At 32.9% G+C, this 23,017-nt stretch overlaps 1 long non-coding RNA gene across 1 annotated transcript in view; it reads left to right on the top strand.

Annotated features, from left to right (window-relative positions):
• The first annotated feature begins 1,573 nt into the window (after positions 1-1,573).
• Positions 1,574-23,017, top strand: part of LOC140694216 (uncharacterized) — a 35,651-nt gene continuing 14,207 nt past the window's right edge. The window contains exon 1 of the long non-coding RNA XR_012069967.1: positions 1,574-1,839. This is a non-coding gene — a long non-coding RNA (uncharacterized lncRNA). The remainder of the gene's footprint in view (positions 1,840-23,017) is intronic.

Here is a 23,017-nt window from a genome sequence, read left to right as displayed (position 1 = left end):
TTTTAGTTACATTCTATTTAAAGTGAATTTGTTAAGAATATTTTTATAAAATAGTAAAGATCAGATCTCTGAAAAATTTTCCTACATTTTTTGAGAATTTTTTTTGAATTCTCTGCTTTTTAAGGGATTGTATCACTTATATTGATTTGCATATGATAAGTAATATTTATGAATCAGAACTAAATCCAACTTAAATATAGTTTAAAATACTTATAATATGCAATGAATTCAGGTTGCTAATGTTTATTTAGAATGGAATGTACACATGCTGAAAGAAAAATTTACATTTTAGCTTGAGTGTACAATTATTTATTTAAAAATTTTATCCCTCATTTTGAATTTGGCTTATGTTTAATGGAATATATTTCTAAATAAAGAGTATACATTTTGGTAGAACTGATTTTCTATGGTTTACTGATACACAACGTAGCTATTATTTACAATTAGTGAACAAAACACATACCTTAAGATGCCGTATTTTACTACCAATGTCATCTGTTTCAGGACTGAGATACATATTTCTTACTAAAATGCATTACCTGGACTTTTCCACCCCAAAACACATATAGTGTTATTTCTTTGCTTTTTGATTGTTTGTTTGTTTGCCCCTTAATGGAGGCACTGCTTATTGAACCCAGGATCTTGTGCATAAGTGTATTTTCAACCTCATTTGAAACACTAAACAGAAGGCACAAGGGTTTTGATTATAAGGATGACAAGAAAATTTGTTCCTTCTAAGGACTGAAAAACCTCTGACTGAAAGAATGCCAAATATAAACATTTGTAAATATACTATAAGATTTTCTCTTTCATAATTTTAGAGTAGAATATTAAATTACATTTGTTTTACTTATAGAAATGAATTGTAATTTTAAAAAAAATTCTGCCCATTGGGTTTTCTTAAATTTGATTCATTATTTTTATCTAATTTTATTTCATAATTATTTACCATTTATTTATATAAAAACAAATAAACTGATATTTATTCTGCTCATGTTCTGAATATAGAGCTACTTATTTTAAAGTACACACATAAATGCCTACTTCCATTTCCAAATCAAATTACGTTTCACTTTAATTACAAATGATATTAAAATAGATATACATTATCTGTACAGGTTTCACACAAATATCACTTTAAATTCCAAAACTTTAAAATTATTTTATATATTTTGTGCATTACTTATACTCTGTTCATAAATCTGGTATAAATTTCTGTACAAAAGGAAGGAGATTGGTTTTATTTCATAGACCCCAAAATTAAATTATTTAAAAAGATTATGTTTGGATAATATTTGGAGATAACACTATAAACATAAGCATCCAATATGTTTCATTTTAACTGGATTAATGAGAAATAAACACTGGCTGAATGTTACACTTGAGTTGCTGGGAGACCAGTTGTTTTGTGATGTCACAGCTACTCAAGTTGAGATCCATTGTGAAGGCCTAACAGTTTACCTGTGCAGGCTTACAAAAGCAGCATTTGATGCTGAAGTTCTCAAAATCATGCAGATTAGAAAAGTAGCTGAAGATAAATTTATTTGAGATGGCACATTATTCTTCAGAAATTCAAGATGTCTCTTGTAAAGATGGACCAACTGGTTCAGGAAACTCCGGTAGATCTCTATTGTGTGATCAAACATTCTCTGGGGACTTGTACTTGACGTCTATGATTGAAGAAAATGCTTTTCAGACTTTGTCTGAACAATCCTTGATAAAAAGGCCATGTTACACACATTGTGTCTCTGAACCAGATGAAGATAATGATTTTCGTTTTCTGACATTTCCAAGAAAACTCTGGAAAATAGCTGGGAGTGACCAATTTAAATCCATCAGGTAGGATGATAATGGATATTTCATAGTGATTGATGAAGCTGTCTTTAAGAAGGAAGTGTTGGAAAGAAAGGCCCCTTTCAGAATATATGAAACTGGAAGTATGAAAAGTTTACTTAGACAAATTAACATTTATGGGTTTAGTAAATTGCAGCAGAATTTTAAAAATCTTCTTGTCTAGCTGAATTTCTTGCAGAAGAGAAAGAAGTCTCTGTTTTAAGCAAGGAATACAGTAATTGTAATTATGACATGGTAACGTATATATAAAATTTTATTTTGTACATCAATCTATATTAATATAAATGTAAAGCAAGATTTTGAAAATTGTATAAAACTACAAAGGCTGAAATTCTTTATTTTTTCTAAAAATTAGGACAGTGCCTTAACTATTCAAGATTATGCAAAACGTTCCTAGCAACTATGAATCTTAAAAGAAATCTAAATAAAGGTATTAAAGCTTTTTTATAAAAAGTGGCTTTCACCATTGCTGCAAATCCTAATTTCTTAAATTTGATGACTATTCTATTTAAGTGTGTATATTCCAAATATGGAATTTCAAAATATATTCAGCAATGTACATATTTTTATGATAATATCTTTGCATAGTAAACGTGATATCTGAGGTTTTAGAGGTTAGGCTTAATGTAGTCTTGTGTTTTGGTTTAAAATATTACTAAAATCTTTCTCCTTTGGTTGTAGCTACAGTTCTGTCATAATCAAAATCTTTAACGAGGCTGTCCCCAGGTTTTAGTGAGAATAAAAAGAAGAGTTGTGAATAAAAATGCCTCTCTGGTATTTTCATTGGCTCAAGATTTCAAAAAGAAACACTTTAAAGCAGGGGGTAATGTGCATAATCATAATTCTGGTTTTGTGGCTGACACTAGTGGAGAAAGTGCATTTTTACTTTCTGCAAATTTAAACATGCCTCTAATAAGAAAGCCATCTACTAGCCACGTAATTGGTGATACAACTACCCTGATCAGAGGTGATTTTTCTCCTCCATTATCAATGTCAGTTAGACCACCAGAACAATATTGCAGTGGATCAACGTGCTATTTTAAATCAGTTGACCACTGTCCACGGGCACTCTCAAAGCAGCTACACTGAAGCAAATGGCCGTTTTGTGAACTTCATTACAACTACAACTTCTAGTTCTCAGTACAGCATCTTGTCTCCCATACAGAGCAATTATTTTGGACTAATGGTGGAGCCTTCTAATTTTCCAAAATGATATCACAACATATCTGCCAATGAAGGTCTTTTTCTAAACTTCAACTGGGAGTAACCCACGGTTTCCAGTGACAGTGATAGCTGATACATCAACTACCTCTCTTTCAAGGCCAACTTATCAGCCATCTTCAGTTTATGAATGTCATGCTAATTACAACTGATCTACCAGAGGACTACCAGATTATGCAGGATAACAAAGATTAATATTGATTTGGCATATGTCGACAAATATCTGCAATTTTCTTATTACAACAACAAACATAGATGTGTACCTGTAATTTCCTATTTTTTTTAAAATAGAGTAAAGAGTTAAACGGGAGACTAAGATAACATTTAAAGAAAAAAGAGATATTTGATTGATATGATCATTTGATGGAACAATATGGGTATAATTTTAAATAATTTCTTGGAAGGAGAATAGAAAATGGAAGAATTTAGAAAAAGAATAAAACATGGAGAGAGGGAAAGTACTAAGTGGTTTCTGGTACATCCTGGAAAGTATTAAAAGTGTTAAGTCAGGGTAGTTTGGAATGGATGATAAATGCAGGAACCGGCCCAGGGATCATGGTCTCTTTTATGTGATTCTTGGAATCATAAAGGTCACATGATATAGTCTCAGATGGCACAATCAGCATGTGGTAGAATTTAAGAACTAATTTTATCTATGGTCTTCTTTTTGCTGTTCTCATAGTATTCCAATTGGTGCTTTTTTTCCTGCCCTGAAGAATCTACGCTCTATTTTATAGTCAATAATTTATGTTGCTTTTATGTTCCAGCCCTAGACAAGCTTACATCCTCAGGGTGGCACTTAAAGCCTTTCCAACTCTAAGCACAGAAACTCAACATAATTTAGTCATTCCTTTATAGATCTGGCATCTGACTACCTTAGCATTTCTTTATGTTTCACTATTTCTGGAGATAAATCCAGGGAAATATTTGTCAACAGAATTAGCTCCAATCACACAACTTTTGCTCCAGGTAATCCTTGGAGTTAGGATGTCCTCCTTTTACCTACTAAGATTTTCCCAGCCCCAGCACAGAAACCACCTCCTTCAGATGTTTTCTGTCTATCCCCCTTTCTTTGTCTAACTTGGATAACAACACAGTTGATGAGCATTTGTCATTCAAATTCTGACTTATTTCACTTAGCATATTATCCTCTTGGTCAACCCATTTTTTGCAAATAGCAAAAACTTATTTTTAGAGCTGAGTAATAACCCATTGTATTTTTATGTGTGTGTGTGCATATATATGTATATGCACACACACATATAGATATATATAGTGCATATATATATATATATAAAAATTGTGTATGCATTTATATATAGATTAATCTGTACTTAAGATGGGTAGATATATATACTATAAACACACATCTTCTTTATCCATCATCTATTGATTAGCAATTAATTTGCTTCTATATCCTGTCTATTGAGGATAATGCTGCAGTGAATATATGGTTGAATTTATCTTTTCTAATTAGTGTTTTTATTTTCTTGGTATAAGTATCCCAATATGTATATTTTGGATTATATTTCATTATTAATTTTTATTTAAAGCTCCATGTTGTTTTCCACAGTGGCATCAAATATTTACATTCACTCCAGCAGTGCATCAGGGTTGTTTCTCTTACATCCTAACCAACAGTTATGCTTGTTATCTTTCTGATAATAGTCATTGTGCCAGGAGTGACATAAAATCTCACTGTGTTTTGGACTTGCATTTTTCTGATGTTTAGTGATGTTGATCGGTTTCATATGCCCGGTGGTTACCTTTCCCCCACTGTATATTCATTTTTTGTAATGGGCTTAATGACAATAACTGTCTGATTTCATTTTCAGGCATTCTGTTGTGTTCTATTATTCTGTATGTTCTGTGTCACTACCATATTCATTTTAATACTGAAGCTTTGTATTATAGTTTAAAATCAGGGACAGTGATACATCCTCTTTGTTAAAGTTTTTTCTCTTTTTAGTTTGTTTGTTTTCTTTCCTTTGTTTTTTTTTAGTGATTCCATCTCTTTTGGGTTTACATGTAAATTTTAGAATTATTTTTTGTAAGTGTCTGAAAATGCCCTTGGTATTTTGATAGGCACTGAATTTAATTTGTGTATTTCCTTGGCTTATTCTGTCATTTAAACAATATTATTTCCTCATCTACGAACAAAGTATATTCTTTCATCTGTTTGCATTATCTTCAATTTCTGTTACGAATATTTTATAGATTTCTGAGTACAGGTTTTTTACCTCCTTGGTTGGATACTTTTCTTAAATTTCTTTGTAATGCAATTGTAAATGTGACAGTTCCCTCACTTTCTCTATCTGTTAGCTTGCTGTTAGTGTGTAGAAATGCAAGATTTCTGTATGTTAAATTTACATACGGAAATTTTACCAAGTGCAATGATAAGCCCTAGTAGTTTTATGGCATCTTCTTTAAGATTTCTGTTTAAAGTATGTAATCTGCAAACAGACACTTTTGCTCCTTTTCCTAATTAGCTATATTTTATTTACTTTTGTTTTGGATAGCTATGGCTAGAATTTCCATACTCTACTGAATAAAAGTGGTAAGAGTGAGCATTCTTGTCTTCTTCCTGTTTTATTGGAGATGATTTCAGCTTTTAATCAGTGAGTGTCATGTTAGTGGAGTTCTTGTCATATATGACCTTAACTGTGTTGAGGTGTGTTTCCTCTTATCCATTTTGAGGAGGAATATATTCATAAATAGATACTGAATTTGTCAAAACATTTTATGACTCTATTTAGGTGACCATATAATTTTTATTCTTCAGGTTGTTGTGTGTTGTATCATACTCATTAATCTGTTTGTATTGAATCAATTTTGCATCCCTGGAATAAAATGGACTTAATCATAATGAATAATCCTCCTAATGTATTGTTTGATTTGCTAACAATTTAGTGGTGTTTTTTGCATCTATGCTTATCAGTAGTGTGTAACCTGTAATTTTTTGAGGTATTTGTTCCAGTTCTAGTATATGTGTGATACAGAAATGTGGGATAGAAAGCCTCCCGTCCTCTCGAAATTTTTGGAATATGCTGAGAAGTGTAGGTGATAGCTCTTCTCTAAATGTTTGTCAGATATCATCTGTGAAGCTGTCTAGGCCTGGAATTTTGTTTCTAGGGAGATTTTTTAAAATATTTATTCAATTTCATTAGTGATAATCTGTTCATATTTTCTTTCTCATTCCATTCTGGATATTGAGTCTTTCTTAGAAATGGTCCGTTTCTTCTAGGGTTTCCATTTTATTGGCATATAATTTGTTGTATCATCTTATGATGCTTTCTATTTCTTTGATATAAGTTGTAATTTCTCATTAATTTCTGAGCTCATTAATCTGTAACTCTCTTTTATGCTTATGTGTCTGGTTAAAGTTTATCAACTTTATTTATGTTTCAAAAGCCATTATTTAGATTGATTAAATGTTTATATTTTTAATCCTTATTTTATTTAATTATCTTCTGTCCTTTCAGCTGACTTTCCTTCTACTAACAAGATATTTTTTATTATTTTGATATGTCTTTTGGTGGTAAGAATATGTTATAAGACAGAGATGTTTCTTATTTATATAAGTGGGATTATTTTGCTATAAGCATCCCTATTAATACTGCTTTTGTTATACCCCATGGATTTTGATTTTGCTGTCATTTATCTTTATATATTTTTTCTTTGATTTCTACAGCAATCCAGTTGTTGTTAATAATGTTTGATTTACCCTCCACACTTTAGTATTTTTCTCAGGTTTTTTCTTTTTATAAATTTCTATTTTCACAGAATCCATAAGTTTCTTCACAAAACAAGAAGAAAAATAATAAAATTTGAACATATATCTGAAAGTCCCAAGTTTTCTAAAATTATTTTGAAAAATGAATGAAGCTGTGGGTATTACCCTCCCTGAGTTTAGAACATACTACAAAGTTACCGTAATCAATACATCAAAATATGGCACTTCAAGAAACACATAGATCAATGGACAAAATGAAGAGTCCAAAAATAAACCCACACACATATGGTCTATTATGAAGGAGACAAGAGTATACAATGGGAAAAAGGCAGTCTCTTCAAAAAGTAGTTCTGAGAATACTGGACAGTACATGTAAAAGGAAGATGACAAAGTACATCTTTCCATAGTATAAAAAATGAGATAAAAATGGATTAATTTCCTAAATGTAAAGCATGAAATTATACAATAATTGACCAAGAACAGGAGCAGAACTGACTTTGAGATAAATCATAGCAATATTTATTTTTGATCTGTCTCCAAATTTTAAAAAAAGGAAAACTAACAATTACAGTTTTTAGTTTACTAAGGAAAAAATAGATGTATTCTGCGATACAGGGATTCTATTTCTTTTATAAGTGTGAAGTGCATAAACTTTTGCAGAGCAAAGGAAACCTTCAACAAGACATATGATAAGAGACAGAATAGAAGGAAAAATTTCAGACAATGAGACCAATAAGATGTTAAAATCCATAATATGTATATAGCAAATTAGACTCAATATATAAAAAATAAAGACCCCAAATTAAAAACAGTTGAAAATCTTCATGGAAACTTTTCAAAACTAGACATGTGGATGATTTTCATGCTGATATAAAGAAACATAGCATTGCTATTCATTAGGAAAACTAAATCAAAACCAGAATGAAATAATCTTATAGCAACCAAATGGCTATTAACAAAATGTCTACAAATGACAAATATTAATAAGAATGTCGATAAGAGGACCCAGGAACAATGATGGTGGAAATATAAATTGATGCATCCACTTTTATAAAAGTGAGGACAGTGCACAGAAATCTAGAAAAAGAAGCATTATATGCTGCATCAATTCCAGTTTTTGGTATAAATCTGAAAAAAAAAGTAAACATCAACTTTAAGGATATATTACCCCCAAAGTTCTTAACATCATCATTTATAGTAGTCAAGGGTAGAAGCACAACTCAACTGCCCATCAACAGATGATTGGCTGAAATAGATGTGAGATATTATAGATAACATAATAAATACTTCATCATTGTATAATAAAAAGTAAAAATCTGCCATTTGGAACATTGTGACTGGACCCAGAGAGTGTTGCACATAGGAAAAAAAGTCATACAGGGAAAAACACTCTACGTTGTAACTTAAATGAGGAAAATAAAGATATAAGAGAAACAATCATAGGAAAACAAAAAAAGAATCACATATATATCTGTAGTGTACCAAGTAGTGGTTTCCTGTGGGGAAAGGGTAGATGGATGGAGAAGACAGAAATGTTGAAGCTACAATTAATAAATTAGAGAAACAAAAGTGCTATATTTACAGCACAGAGAATTATTTTAATAATTTAATTGATTTTAAAGAGATTATAGGGATATATTTTAGTAAAATGTGCATGTAGGTGGGTAAAACTTTGAAGAAAAGAACCCAGGAAATTCAAAATATTTTGTAGTACTATGATATTAAGGGAGGTGATTTGTTCACTTTCTTTAGTGTTCTTATAATTTGCTAATTAGAATTTAAGCTTTTAGTTGAAAAACTATATACTTTTAAATGTGACATTAGTTGAAACTATTTTTCTCTCTCCCCTTACATCTACAGTCAGTAAAACGTTCACATCTGAACAAAACTAACTACAACACAAAACAATACTCCAGAACACATGTGAACAGGTGAAGTTCGGTGGACTAAAACACACAAAAGGGGCTGAACTGAGGGAAGAGCAGAGTTGGTGTCTGTAACCAAGGCCCCCTGAATAGGATATCTGAGTCCATAAATTCAAAGAACCCAGTAGAAATAGGGTCTCAGTGGTTCACGCAGCTGCGGCCTCCAATTGCACCAGTACTCATGATCACAGTTAACTAGGAGGGAGCCACAATGGAGACAGAATTTCCATTCTTCGGACACTCAGACATTCATGAAACTGTCCCTACTCTCCATTCACAGTGGTGGAGACAATTTACCTTGCAACACTGGACATGGGAAAGGCACTTGCCTGATTCCAAATACCCACCTGTCTTTACACATTTCCTCAATGTGTACACTGATTCTCAAGGGATATCAGATAAAAGGAAGGGTTCTCCGTCCCAGTGACAAAAGTCGCATTAACTACCAGAGAATTCTAAGAAGTGACAATGAAAGCACATCTTTTATCCAGACAGTAGCAACTGGAAAGTGCCCTTTTGAAATATTATCAGAGGTAGCTCAGGTTAGTAAAACCAATAATTGTGCAATATTGCAAGCTACCAGAAAACAAAAGCAAGGACTCCAATTCCCAATGTGTTATTTAGTGTCATCAGAGCAATAATCTATCAAGATCAAGACCAATCACAGTAACATTATAGGGCACGCTAACACACAGATAGACACACACCGACACCATCACAGACACAGACAAAGAAGCACATGCACACACACCTGCACACACACACACACACACACAATGTCAACCCTGCAGGAAATAAAGTTAAAGTCATTGTATATTGCCATAAAATTAATAAAGAATCCAAATAGTTGTCATACAGAAACTCAATACAACAAACATATCTAAGAAATCAGTTTAGTGAGCTCAGGAATAAATGAAATGTTGAAAAAGAATACATTACTAAAGAGACTGAAACTATAAAATAACCAAACATTATTGGAGGACCAGGAGAACTTAATAAATGAGATGAAGAATGCAATAGAAAGCATTGGAAGTAGACTGTCTTTGTGGAAGAGAGATTAGCAAACTCACCAATAAAAAACTAGAAATGATAGGAGGGGGCAGAAATTCAAGATATTTAAAAGTGGGGAAATTCTACAGTAGCCAGTCTTCCTCAGGAAGAGCACATTAGTGTGGAATCCTGGAGGGGGTAGAAAATTAGAAGGCAGCTGATGGTTTATTAAAAGAAGTAAAATTGATAACTTCCTGAACCTGTGTAAGGAACTGATATACAAGTCCATGAACCAACAAAACACCAATAACTTTAAGACAAAGGGACCTCCTTCAATATACGTCATATGCCAATTGACAAGACAATGACAGAGTAAAATTTTAAAGGCAGCCAATAAAAAGTTATGATAATCTACAAAGGAACCCCCATTAGGATATCAGCAGATTTCTGAGCAAAAAACATACGCCAAGAGTAAATAAGTTTGTATTTTCCAAGTACTGAAATAAGAAATCACTCACCCAATAATACTTACACTGATATCCCTTAGATATAAAGTGAAAGTAAAGACTTTAACTAACAAACCTGAATGAGATGAAAAACCAAAACCGAGACACCTTATAAGAGGTGTAGAATAGAAGTCTTCTAAGAAATATAAAATGGCAAAAATATGCAAAACATTGACCAAATGGTAAGGAGAGACCACGAGAAACTTTCAACACTTTCTTTGGGTATGTTCTTAAATGCTACTATACTATATGGATTAAAGAGTGAAAAAGAGGAAATCAGGGGCAATAAACATAGATACTTCAAACTGGTATCATGTTCACAAGAGTAAAAGAAATAATTTGAAACAGTAATCATAAAAAGTAAACTGTAAAGTAAAACAATATTAAAGGAAGATGCTATCAGCAGAAAAAGGACAAAATTATACAGGATATGTTTTATTTTTATTTGAAGTACAGTAGATGTAAAATATTGTGTAGTTTCAGATGTACAGCATAGTGATTCCAACCACTTTGAAGATTATATTGCACTATGAGTTATTACAGTAATTGTAACTTACAATTATTTTAAGCTATTGTGTAGAATTCCATATTCTATACAGATTATCCTTGTTGCTTCTCTATTAATGTATACTTCTTTGTATCTGTCAATGTCCTACCATTGAATTCTCTTTCCCTTCCACTTTGATAAACATAAATTTTTTCCCACATATTTTAGTCTGTTATGTCTTGTCTATCTAATCTCTTAACCATTCCATCATGTCTCTATCTATCTATCTATCTATCTATCTATCTATCTATCTATCTATCTATCTATCTATAATCTATCTATCATGTACGTATGTAACTATACTTCTATCTATTTTTCTGTCATCTGTCAATAGATAGCTATACAAAGATGTACACAGATATTTATTCTTTAGATTCCACAAATAAATTAAATTATATACTTTGTCTTCGTCTAAGTTACTTCACTAAGCACAACATTTACTAGGTCCTCTCATGATGCTGAAATAGCTATGTGTTATAGTTTTTCATGGCTGAGTAATATTTATTGCATATTTACAGAAACATCATTTCTTCTTAAGTCCATAGTCTGCTGTGGACTCTTGGATTACTTCCCTGTCTTGCATAATATAAACAGTACTGCTGTGAACATTGGTTCTTCTCAATTTAGGGTGTTTTTTCCCAGATATTTTTTGGAGAGGTATTACTGGGTCATATGGTAGTTAACTTTTTAGTTTTAAACAAATCTGAATACTGTTTTCCTTAGAAGTTGTACCAATTTACATTACTACCAAGAGTATACAAGAGATTTCTTACTTCCACATCATCTCCAACACTTACTATTTGTAGACTTTTTGATAATAGCCGTTTGAAAATTGTGAAGTGATACCTCATTGTGGTTTTGATTTGTAATTATCTAATAATTAGTAATGTTGTGAAATTTTATCACGTGCCCGTTACTTATCTGAATAATTTCTTTGGAAAAATATTAACTCAGGTACTCTGCTCTTGTTTTTGATTGGGTTTTTGTTTTTCACCTTGAGTTATGTAACCTAAATCCATGTTACATCTATTAACCTACATCTACTAACCCCTGGTCACTTGCGTTGTTTGCAAATATGTTCTCCAATTACACAGGCAGTGTTTTCATTTCATTGATATTGTCCTTAGCTGTGCAGAAATTTTCAAGATTGTTTAGGTCCCACTTGCTTAGTTTTGCTTTTATTTCTTTTGCCTTAGGAGACTGATATAAGAAAATATTCCTATGATATATATACAATAGTGTATCATTTATATTCCCATCTAGCAGTTTTATAGTATCAGGTTTTACATTTATTTCCTTAATACACATGGAGTTTATTTTTGTATATGATGTCAGGAAATGCTCTCATTTCACTGATTTACATGTAGATATCCAGATTTCACAACACCATCCATTGACGTGACTGTCTTTTCTCCATTGTGTACTCTTGCTTCTTTTATCAGAGATTTATTGCTCATAGGTGTGTGGAATTATTTCTAGGCTCTCTATCTGTTTTTATTGATTATATCTCTGTGCCAATGCCATACTGTTTTATTACTGTAGGTTTTTAGTATTGTAATTTATCCCGGAGGGTTATACCCCCAGATTTGTTGTTTTTCCTCAACGTCGTTTTGGCAATTTTTAATGGTTTCATATAAAACTTAGAGTTATTTATTTTCTCATTCTATGGAAAATACTACAGCTTCATAACAGGAATTGCACTAAAACCTTAGGATTCTTTGTTCACTACAGCCATGTTAACATTATGAACTCTTTCTATCCAAGACCACAAGACATCTTTCCATTTCTTTGAATCATTTTTAATTTCTTTGTCAATGTTTTATAATTTTAAGTGTGTAGATCTTTCACATATGTGGTTACATTTATTCCAAGATATTCTGGGGAATGGGGTTTTAAATGTTATTGCTTTCAACGTCCATTTTATGGTATCTCATGTTCAATGTGGACAAATGCAAGAGACGTCTTTACATTAATTTTGTACCCTGCTCCCATGATGAAATTATTAATTGTTCATAATAGTCAGTGTGGAGCCCATAGGACTCTCTGTATAGATTGTTATGCCTTCAGTACTAGTGACAATTTTGCCCCTTTCTTTCCATTTTGCATTTCTTTTACTTATTTTTCTTTTCCTTTTCCTTTCTTCTATTACTATTGTACAGAAGTGGTGAGAGTAGGAATCCTTGTCTTGTTCCTGAATTTACCCAGAATGCTTTCAGCCTTTCCCCTGAGTATTATAAATTGTTATAAATGGCCTTTTGTATGGTGATAAATTTTCCCATTGTACTCACATTCATGAGAGTTCTGATGATGAATGTATGTTGAATTTTGTCAAATGCTTTTTCTTTGTGTATTGACATGGTCTTGTGAATTTTGTCCTTCCTTTATTAGATATGTGTCATGCTGCTTGACTTGTGTATGTTGAACCATCCTTTTGACTCTGGAAGGAATCCAAATGATCATCACTTATAATCCTTTCTATGTATTGCTGGATTAATTTGTTGAAGGTTTTCGAGTATTTTTGAATCTATATTCATCAGTGATATTGGATTTACATTTTCTTTTTTTTTTTTTTGGTTGTGTCTTTGACAGGTTTTGTTATAAGGGTAATGTTGGCCTCATGGAATAACTTTGGGAATTGTCCTACCTCCTTCATTTTTTAAAATTATTAGGGGGAAAGTTGTTTTAATGAAGTAATCCAGGCATTGTGTTCAAGGGGTGTTTATAAAATTATACATTTTATTTAACTTATACTGATTGCTCTATTCAAGTTCTCAGTTTTCTCTTTATTCAGCCTTGGCAGGCTGTACGGTTTTAGAAATTTGTCCATTTTTTTAGGTCGTCTAGTTGCTTGTCACATAACAGCTCATTGTGCTTTCATAATATTTTTTGTATTTCTGTAATATCAGATATTATATCTACTGTTTCATTTCTTATTTTGTTTGGGTCCTGTCTCTGTATTTCTTGATAAGCCTGGCTAAACGCTTTCCTGTTTGTTAATATTTTAAGAAAAATTAAAGCTGTTGATTTTATGATTTGTAGTTTATTTTTTAACTTTTATTTAATTTATTTTCAACCTAATCATTAAAGATTTCTCATTCTACTGCCTTTGGGTTTTGTTTGTTCTTATTTCTTGTTATTTTGGGAGTACGTTTGGTCCTTTGTAAGAGGTTTCTCTTGTTCCTTGTAGAAGGCCTGATTTGTTCAGAACTTACGTCGTAGAATTGTCTTTGATGCATCCCATACATTTATTAAGCTGTGTTTTCATTGTAATTTGTCTCCATGTATGATTCTATAACCACTTTGATTTTATCATTGATCTCATTTTATTGTATTTTTTTAAAGGATGTGGTTTTACCTCATGTTTGAACTTTTCCTATTCTTTCTAGAATTGATGCAAAATTTCATAGTTTTCTGTATGGAAATAAACTTGCTATAATCTATATTTGCTTAAAGTTCCTGAGGCTTATTTCATGATATAATATGTGATTAATTCCTTAAATAACATCCAGTGCACACTTGAAAAGTTCATGTGTTCTTATTTTCTGATGCAGTGTCCAATAGCACAGTTATGTTCAAATGATCTAATATGCTATTAAGACCTCTGGTTCCTTACAGATATACTTGCTGGATGATCTGATCATCACAATAGTGAGATGTTAAACTCATCTACTATTATTGTTTTATAATGAATTTATTCTTTCTTGTCTACTAAAATTTCCTTTTATACTTAGGATCTATGGTGTTGGGCCATATATAATTTAATGAGTGTAATTCCCAATTTTTTTATTGATGTATTTTTCTTTATATAATCTCATATTTCTTTCATTTTGGCCCTTATTTAAAAATGTATTTTGTATGAGTAGAGCATTGTAATCTGCACTTTCTTGTAATTTCCATGGAATAACATCCATTTATTTCAAGACTTGGTAAATCTTCCACCACAAAGTGAGACTTTTTCGGGGGGAGGCAAAGATGCTGGAGAAGATGGATGTTCGTAGCTCACCCTTTCCCACAATTGCACCAAGACTTACATCCACTGACCCACTCAGCTAACCAGAGAACCTGCATAACTTTGACAGAACATTGTCTTCTTCAATAGATAAAAATGTAAAAAATCTGGTAGTAGAAAAGGAAGAAAGAAAGAAGAAAATGAAAAACAGAGTGGGACAGGTACCATGAGGAGGGAGCAGCAAAGATGGACTGCTGCTGATTCACTGTGTCTCCCCTCTCCAACTGAGAGTTTGGCAGGACGGAGGGGGAGCCTCCAAGGCTTGGAGCTGTACAAAGTATAAGTTGACTGACAGAACTAAGTTAAACAGGCACAGAGGATCCCTGTGTGAACTAGCAAATGATGCAGCCTGGAAGCTGGGGGCAAGGTCATGCTGCCCGAACTGGGTGGTAGATGGGGATGGCTGCAATGTGGCAGCCCAGGGGAATGGATTGGGCTTTGTGCCATGGCTGTGGGTGCACAGGGCAGAACAACCAGGGCCCTCCATAAAACAACAGGGCAGATGTGACCTGTGGGTGGAAGGGTGATATCCTCATATCTGAAAATCCACAAATTTTCTAGGTGAAGAGAGCTAGGGCTGAGACACTGCCACCATACCTCCTGGTGCTTTGCACCCAGGTGGCAGCGTGGGCAAAAACCGCATCTACAGCTAAGGACTTAGCAGCCTCAAGAGCCAGACGGAGACTTGTCTACAGCCTGAGGCAGTTAGGAACCTACAGTAATGGTTAATCAGGGAACTTGTCCGCCAAGACAAACGAGCTGGATTTGGCCCAGACCAGGGACAGGTCTGTTCCTCAGACTTCCCTGAGCCCACTTCCATTGTGCAAACATGAGGCTGAGCATACAGTGGCACGGATCAGCAGAGTGATCGGCAACTTGAGAGGGCGGATGGCCCTTCAAATTTTGGGCAGGAAAACAGCCCCTGACCATGGTGCTGGAGAGGGCATGATGCCCAATCCTTCCTGGTCAGTCTGCAACATCTGACTGCAGCATCAGGCAGGGCAGTGACAAGCAGCCCAGAGTAAAGTGAGCTGACCCAGAGTTGGTTTTAGGAGTGATCTGCTTGCCAACATGCCCTGAGAGCAGCACAGATGAGGGCTCCAATGGAGGGCCTCTGGAAACAGCAAGCTGAGCTTCCAAAACAGGATGACTACAGAAAGATTTCACATTAAAATTACACCATCTCCAGGAGGACACTGAACACCCCCTAGTTTTAATCTGTTTCTCCGGTTCCATTTTCTATTACCCTCCTAGTTTCTACTTCTTCTGTAATTATATATACCCCCATTTTAATCCCTTTGAAATTTTAAAAAATATTTTTATTATTATTATTTTTCAAAACTCTGCTTCAACTTGCTTTTCTATTATTCATTATACAATGTATTCAAAGCTTTATTTCTCTCTTCTTTAAAATTCTTTATCACTGTCTCTGTCTTTTCTCTTTTCTAAGTTGTACTGCTACATAGGCATTAGGTAGATAAACTCATTTAGGACCATAGTAGATAACTGATACTCCAAAAACCCCAGTGCCAGAGAAGTAGGAGTAAGACAAAGGAGCAGAGAAACCATTCCCAATTAAAAGAACATGAGAAATCCCCTGAAAGAACGATCAGTGAAATAGACATTGATATCCAAATAGATCAATATTTCAAAAATGGAGTGATCAAAGTACTGAAGGAAATAAAAGAAATAGTGTTTAGAGATACAAAATTTTAAAACAATATATAGAAATCATTGAGAGTGGGAAAGGGAGGCAGGAAAATATGAATATTTTTTGGTCTTTCATTTTTAAAATCTTTTGTTCTCAGTAGGATGGGTTTGAGATCATGTTACTATCATTTTAATAAAAGCAGTTATAATAATGGTCTAAAAGACTTATAAAAACGGGTAACAAGAAGACAAAAACTTATCAGGGAGTCACAAAAACTAATTATAATTCATGATAATGCAAAGGAAAATTACCAAACCATAAAAGGAAGATGAAAGGAACAAAGAGGAAATGCTAAATCAAATGGAAAATGAGGTTAAAATGGCAATAAACTCAAACATATCATCAAATAATATAAATACTAATGGACTAAATGCTCCAGTCGAAATTCATAGATTGGCATGCTGGATAATAAAGCAAGAACCTTCAATAAGCTTCATAAAAGAGACCCACTTCAGAGAGAAGGACATATATAGATTGAGAGTGAAAAGATGGAAAAGGGTATTCCATACAATTGGAAAAGCCAAAAAAGCAGGTGTTGCAGTACTAATTGCAGATAAAAGAGTCCTTAAAACAAAGGCCATAAAGAAAGATAAAGAAGGACATTATATAATGATTGAAGGAGTGATACAATATGAGGATAACACACTCATTAATACATATGCACCAAATACAGGAACACCTAAGTACATAAAATAATTACTAACTGATATAAAGGGGGATTTATATTTGGAGATTTCAACACTGCATTAACATTACTGGACAGATCATCGAGACAGAAAATAAATTAGGCAACAGAAAAGTTTAAAAATACAATAGAAATAATACACTTGTTGCATATTTTCAGAGCATTGCACCCCCAAAATACGATATACATTTTTTGAAGTGCATGTGGAATATTTTCAAAGATTCATGAGTTACTTGGGCACAAAAGAAACCTCAGCAATTTTAAGAAGATAGTAATTACCTCAAGCACCTTTACTGAACACAATGCCATGAAGCTAGGAATCAACAACAGAGAAACAAATGATAACAAAAGGAAAACATGGAGATTAAACAATATTTTATTAAAAAAGCAATGGTTCAATGAACAAATCAAAGTGGAAATAAAAAAGTAACTTGAGACTAAAGAAAATGAAAGCAAAACCACACAAAATTTATGGGACACAGCAAAAGCAGTGCTGAGATGGGAGTTTATGGTGGTACAGGCGTTCTTAAAAATAGAAGAAGAATCACAAATAAACAACTTAACCCACCGGCAGAATACACTAGAAAAAGAAGAACAAAATCCCCAAAAGGCAGCAGAAAGAAGTAAATCATACATATAGTGGAGGAAATAAATAAAAGAGAGATTAATAACACCATTGGGAATAATGCAACTTATCCAAAAGCTGGTTTTTCAAAAAAGTAAGTAAAATCAACAAACCTCTGTCCAAACTGAAAAAAAAGAAAAGAGAGACAGCACAAATTAGCAAAATAAGAAAGGAGAATGGAGAAATAACAACAAATAAAAAAGAAATACAGAATGTCACATGAAACTATTATTAAAATTATATTGAAACAAACTGTATAACCTAGAGGAGATGGAAAATATTCTGGAAAAATACTGCCCACCAAGACTGAAACAAGAAGAAACTGACCACTTGAACAAGCAAAGCACTTGAAATGAAATCAAAATAGCAATATAAATCCTCCCTATAAATTGCAGTCCAGGACTGGACGGATTCACTGAGGAATTCTACAAAACATACAAAGAAGAACTCATACCAGTCCTTCTCAAACTCTTCCAGAAGATTGAAAATGAAGGAATACTCCCAAAGTCTTTCTATGAAGCCATAATCACCCTGACACCACAACCAGGCAAAGACACAATCAAAAAAAAGGATTATAGCCGAATATAACTTATGAAAACAGACGCCAAAATCCTCACCAAAATAGTAGCAAATAGAATCCAAAAACACAGATAAAAGATTATACATCATGACCAAGTGGGGATCATGCCAAAGACAAAGAGGTGGTTCAACATATGGAAATCAAACAGTGTAACACAGCACATCAACAAGAGAAAGGACCAAAATGGCATGATCATCTCAATAGATGCAGGAAAACATTTGATAAAATTCAACACCCACGTATGATAAAAACTCTCACCAAAGTGGGCATAGAGGGAACATATTTCAGCATCATGAAAGCTATAGAAAACAAACCTACAGACAACATAGTACTCAATGGTGAGAAAGTCAAAATTTTCCAACTGAAATCTGGGACAAGACAAGGATGCAAACTATCACCACTCCAACACAATATAAAATTGGAAGCCCAAGTCACAGCAATCAAACAAGAGAGAGAATTAAAAGGGTTGCAATTTGGAAAGGAATATGTAAAAGTCTCACTATATGCAGATAATATGTTACTATATATAGAAAACACTGCAAGATCTAGACAAAAACTACTAAAGCTGATCAAGGAATTCAGCAAGTAGCAGGTTACAAGATTAAGGTTCAGAAATCAGTGGCATATCTTTACGCTAAAGATTCAGATAATACTATAGAGCTACAGTCAACATGACAGCAAAGTATTGGAAGGAGAACAGACATATAGGTCAATGGAACAGAATAGAGAGCCCATAAATGAATCCACAAACTTTTGGCCAATTAATCTTCAACAAAGGAGGCAAGAAAATACAATGGAATTGAGACAGTCCCTTCAGCAAATGGTGTTGGGACAACTGGACAGCAGCATGTAAATCAATGAAGCTAGAACACTCCCAATGAAGATAGAACTCTATACACAAAAATAAACTCAGAATGGATAAAAGACTTAAACATAAGACAAGATACAATAAACCTCCTTGAGGAAAATATTGGCAAAATGTTATCTGAAATAAGTCTTGAAAATCTTCTTGTAGAAGAAATAAAAGCAAGAATAAACAAATGATATATAATGAAACATACAAGCTTCTGCACAGTACTGAAACCAGAACTGAAACAAAAAGACAACCTACGGAATGGGAAAATAATTTGCATATGAAACCAACAAAGGCTTGATCTTCAGCGTATATAAGCAGCTCATCCAACTGAATAAGAAAAAATAAGCAACACAATCCAAAAAAGGGCAGAAAACCTAAACAAGCGTTTCTCCAAGAAAGACATACAAATGATCAAAAGACACATCAGAAAATGCTCAATATCACTGATGATCAGAGAAATGCAAATCAAAACTACAGTGAGGTATCATCTCACACTAGTCAGAATGGCCATCATTCAAAAATCCACAAATGACAAATACAGGAGAGGCTATGGGGAAAAGGGAACCGTCCTTCACTGCTGGTGGCAATGCAGTTTGGTGCAGCCACTGTGGAAAACAGGATGGTGATTCCTCAAAAGCCTAGGAATAGACTTACCATATGACGCAGGAATCCTGCTCATGGGCATAAATCCAGAAGGAACCCTATATCAGGATGACACTTGAACCTCAATGTTCATAGCCAGCATTATTTACAATAGCCAAAACATGGAAACAGCCTAAATGTCCATCGACAGTTGACTGGAAAAAGAAGAGGTTGTATATTTTTACAATGGAATAGTAGTCAGCCATATAAAATGACAACATAATGCCATTTTCAGCAACATGGATGCTCCTGGAGAAAATCAGTCTAAATGTAGTAAGCCAGAAAGAGAAAGAAAAATACCATATTAGATGGCTTATCAGTGGAATCTAAAAACAAAACAAAACAAAAAGCAATATTTCAAAACAGAAATACACACAAACATAGAATAAAATATTTTGATTGCCAAGGGGGCGGAGGGTGGGAAGAGATAGACTGGGAGGTCAAAATTGTAGAATAGATAAACAGGATTGTACTGTATAGGACAGGGAAATATATAAAAGATTTTACAGCAGCTCACAGAAGAAAAAATGGGACAACAAATGTATATATGTTCATTTTAACTGAAAAAATTGTGCTCTACCCTGGAATTGGAGACAACTTTGTAAAATGATTTTAAACCAATTAAAAAAGTATAAAAAAGAAAAAAAAGATCCTAAATATTACACGTGCAAATATAAATTAAAGAGGAAAAATAACTATTCAAAAGTGTAATGTAACAAAAGATTTTGTTTTATGTTTTCTTTTTAAGATAAGCAAAATCAGAAAACCTCTAGCTAGGTATCATGAAGGAAAGAGAGATGCTTCAAAGAAATAAAGTCAGAAATAAAAGAAGAGAAATAACTATTGTTACCTAAGATATACAAAAAAAGTTTTCATTTTGTCAACACATATATGCCAATAAAATAGACAAATTAGAAGAAATAGACAAATGTCTAGAAAGAGACAGAAATAAGTAGAAACAAATAATTTGAACAAACTTTACTAGAAGAAAGATAGAATCTGCATTTAAAAAGTTGTTGAATAGAAGTGCAGATATAGACAGCTCCCTTGGAGAACTATACAAAAATACCAATTAGAACTTATACTCTTCAAACTATTCAAAAATTTTGAAGGTGTGGGAAACTCTCAAATTAATTCTATGAAGATTTCATCACACTGATAGCAAAGCCAACAAACAAAGTACGGGCAAAGACATCTTCAAGCCAATATATTTGATTGATTTAGATGCAAATATTCCCCAAAATAATATTAGCAAACTAAATCCAGCAATGCCAAAAATGAATCATATACCATGATCAACTTGGATTCATTGCACTGTCACAAGAGAGGTTCAACATACACAAATCAATCAGTTTGAAACATCACATTAACAAAAGTAAAACAAAAAACGATGTGGTTATCCCAATAAATCCATGAAAAACATTTCACAAAATTCAACATTTATTCATTAGAACAGCAACAACAACACCAACACCAACACCAACAACAACAACAGCAACAACAATAGAAACCTCTTACCAAAGTAGGATTCAGGAAATATATCTCAACATAACTAAAGTCATTTATTACAGAACTATATACAACATAATATGCAAAAGTGAAAAACTGGAAGCCAAATTAAGGAATATGACAAGGATACCCACTCTCAGCATTTCTATTAAACACAGTATGGGATGTCCTAGCAACAGAAATTGGAATAGAAAACAATTTATTCAAGTTGGATTGAATGAAATAAAACTGTTATTATTTTAGATGACATAATAGTCTATATAGGGAACCGTTAAGATTCTCCACACCAGAACAACAAAAACTAATTAAGACATTTAACAAAGTTGCATGATTCATAATTAATATACAAAAACTATCACATTTCTTTACACTAACAATGAAATATTCCATAATTTTAAAAAATCCATATGAAATCAGATCAAAAAATGAAAAACCTATGAAAAAAACAAGATAATAAAATCGAAAGGACACTGATAAATAAATTTGAAGTTGAAGCTAAGAAATGGAAAGAAATCTCAAGGTCTTAGTTTAGAGGAATTAATATTGCTAAAATATACATACTTCAAAAGATGTCTACAGATATAAAGTGATTCAGATTGAATTACATGATACTTTCCAGGAATTAAAAACAGTCTTATGATTTGTATGGAACTGCAAAAGAACCAGAACTGCAAAAGAAACAATCAGGAAAAAGAACAAAGTTGGAGGCATAACACATAACCCTCCCAAATCTCAGAATATATTACAAAATTACAGTAATCAAAACAGCACAATACTGGAAAATGAACAAACATCTATATCACTGGAACAGAACACAGAGGCAGAAATAAAACATCACACCTATGGTCAACTAAACTATGACAAAGGAAACAAAAATACACAATGACTAAAAGACAGTCTTCAGCAAGTGATGTTGAGAAAACTAGACATCTACATGTAAATCAAGGAAATTAGAACACTCCCTCACACTGTACAAATATAAAACCAAAATGCTTTAAATATCGGAATATAATACATGACACAATAAAACTCCTGGAAACTAACATAGGAAAAACAATAGATAAATTGTATTAAATTTTCCTATGTCACTCTCCCAAGCTGAAAACATTAAAAACAAAATAATCAAATGGGTCCTAATTAAACTTAAAAGCTTCTTCACAGCAAAATAATCAGAATGAATATATGAACTTCCAACTGGGAGAAACATTAGGAAACAATGTAATCAACAAGACGCTAATTTCTAAAATACACCCATCATTCATACAAATCCATTTCAAAAATCTACAAACAACTCAGCCAGAAAATGATCAAAAGTTAATTCTCTAAAAAAGACACACAGATGACAAACAGGAATATGAAAACATGCTCACATTGCTAATCATTATACAAAGGCAAGAAAAAAATAAAATAATGTTTTACCTCACACTAGTGAGAAGGGTTTTCATCAAAATGTGTACAAATAATAAAGACTGTGGAGGTTGTAGAGAAAAAGGGACACTCCAAAGCTGTTGGTGGGAATGAAAATTGGTGCAACCAATTTGGAAACAGTATGCAATTTACTTTAAATAATAAAAATAGACCTATCATATGACACAGCAAACCCACTCCTGGGCATATAAAATAT

Source organism: Vicugna pacos, unplaced genomic scaffold, assembly GCF_048564905.1.
Source record: "Vicugna pacos unplaced genomic scaffold, VicPac4 scaffold_20, whole genome shotgun sequence".
Lineage (NCBI taxonomy): Eukaryota > Metazoa > Chordata > Mammalia > Artiodactyla > Camelidae > Vicugna > Vicugna pacos.
Note: the sequence above shows the minus strand (reverse complement) of the source record. Positions and strands in the feature narration are given on the sequence as shown.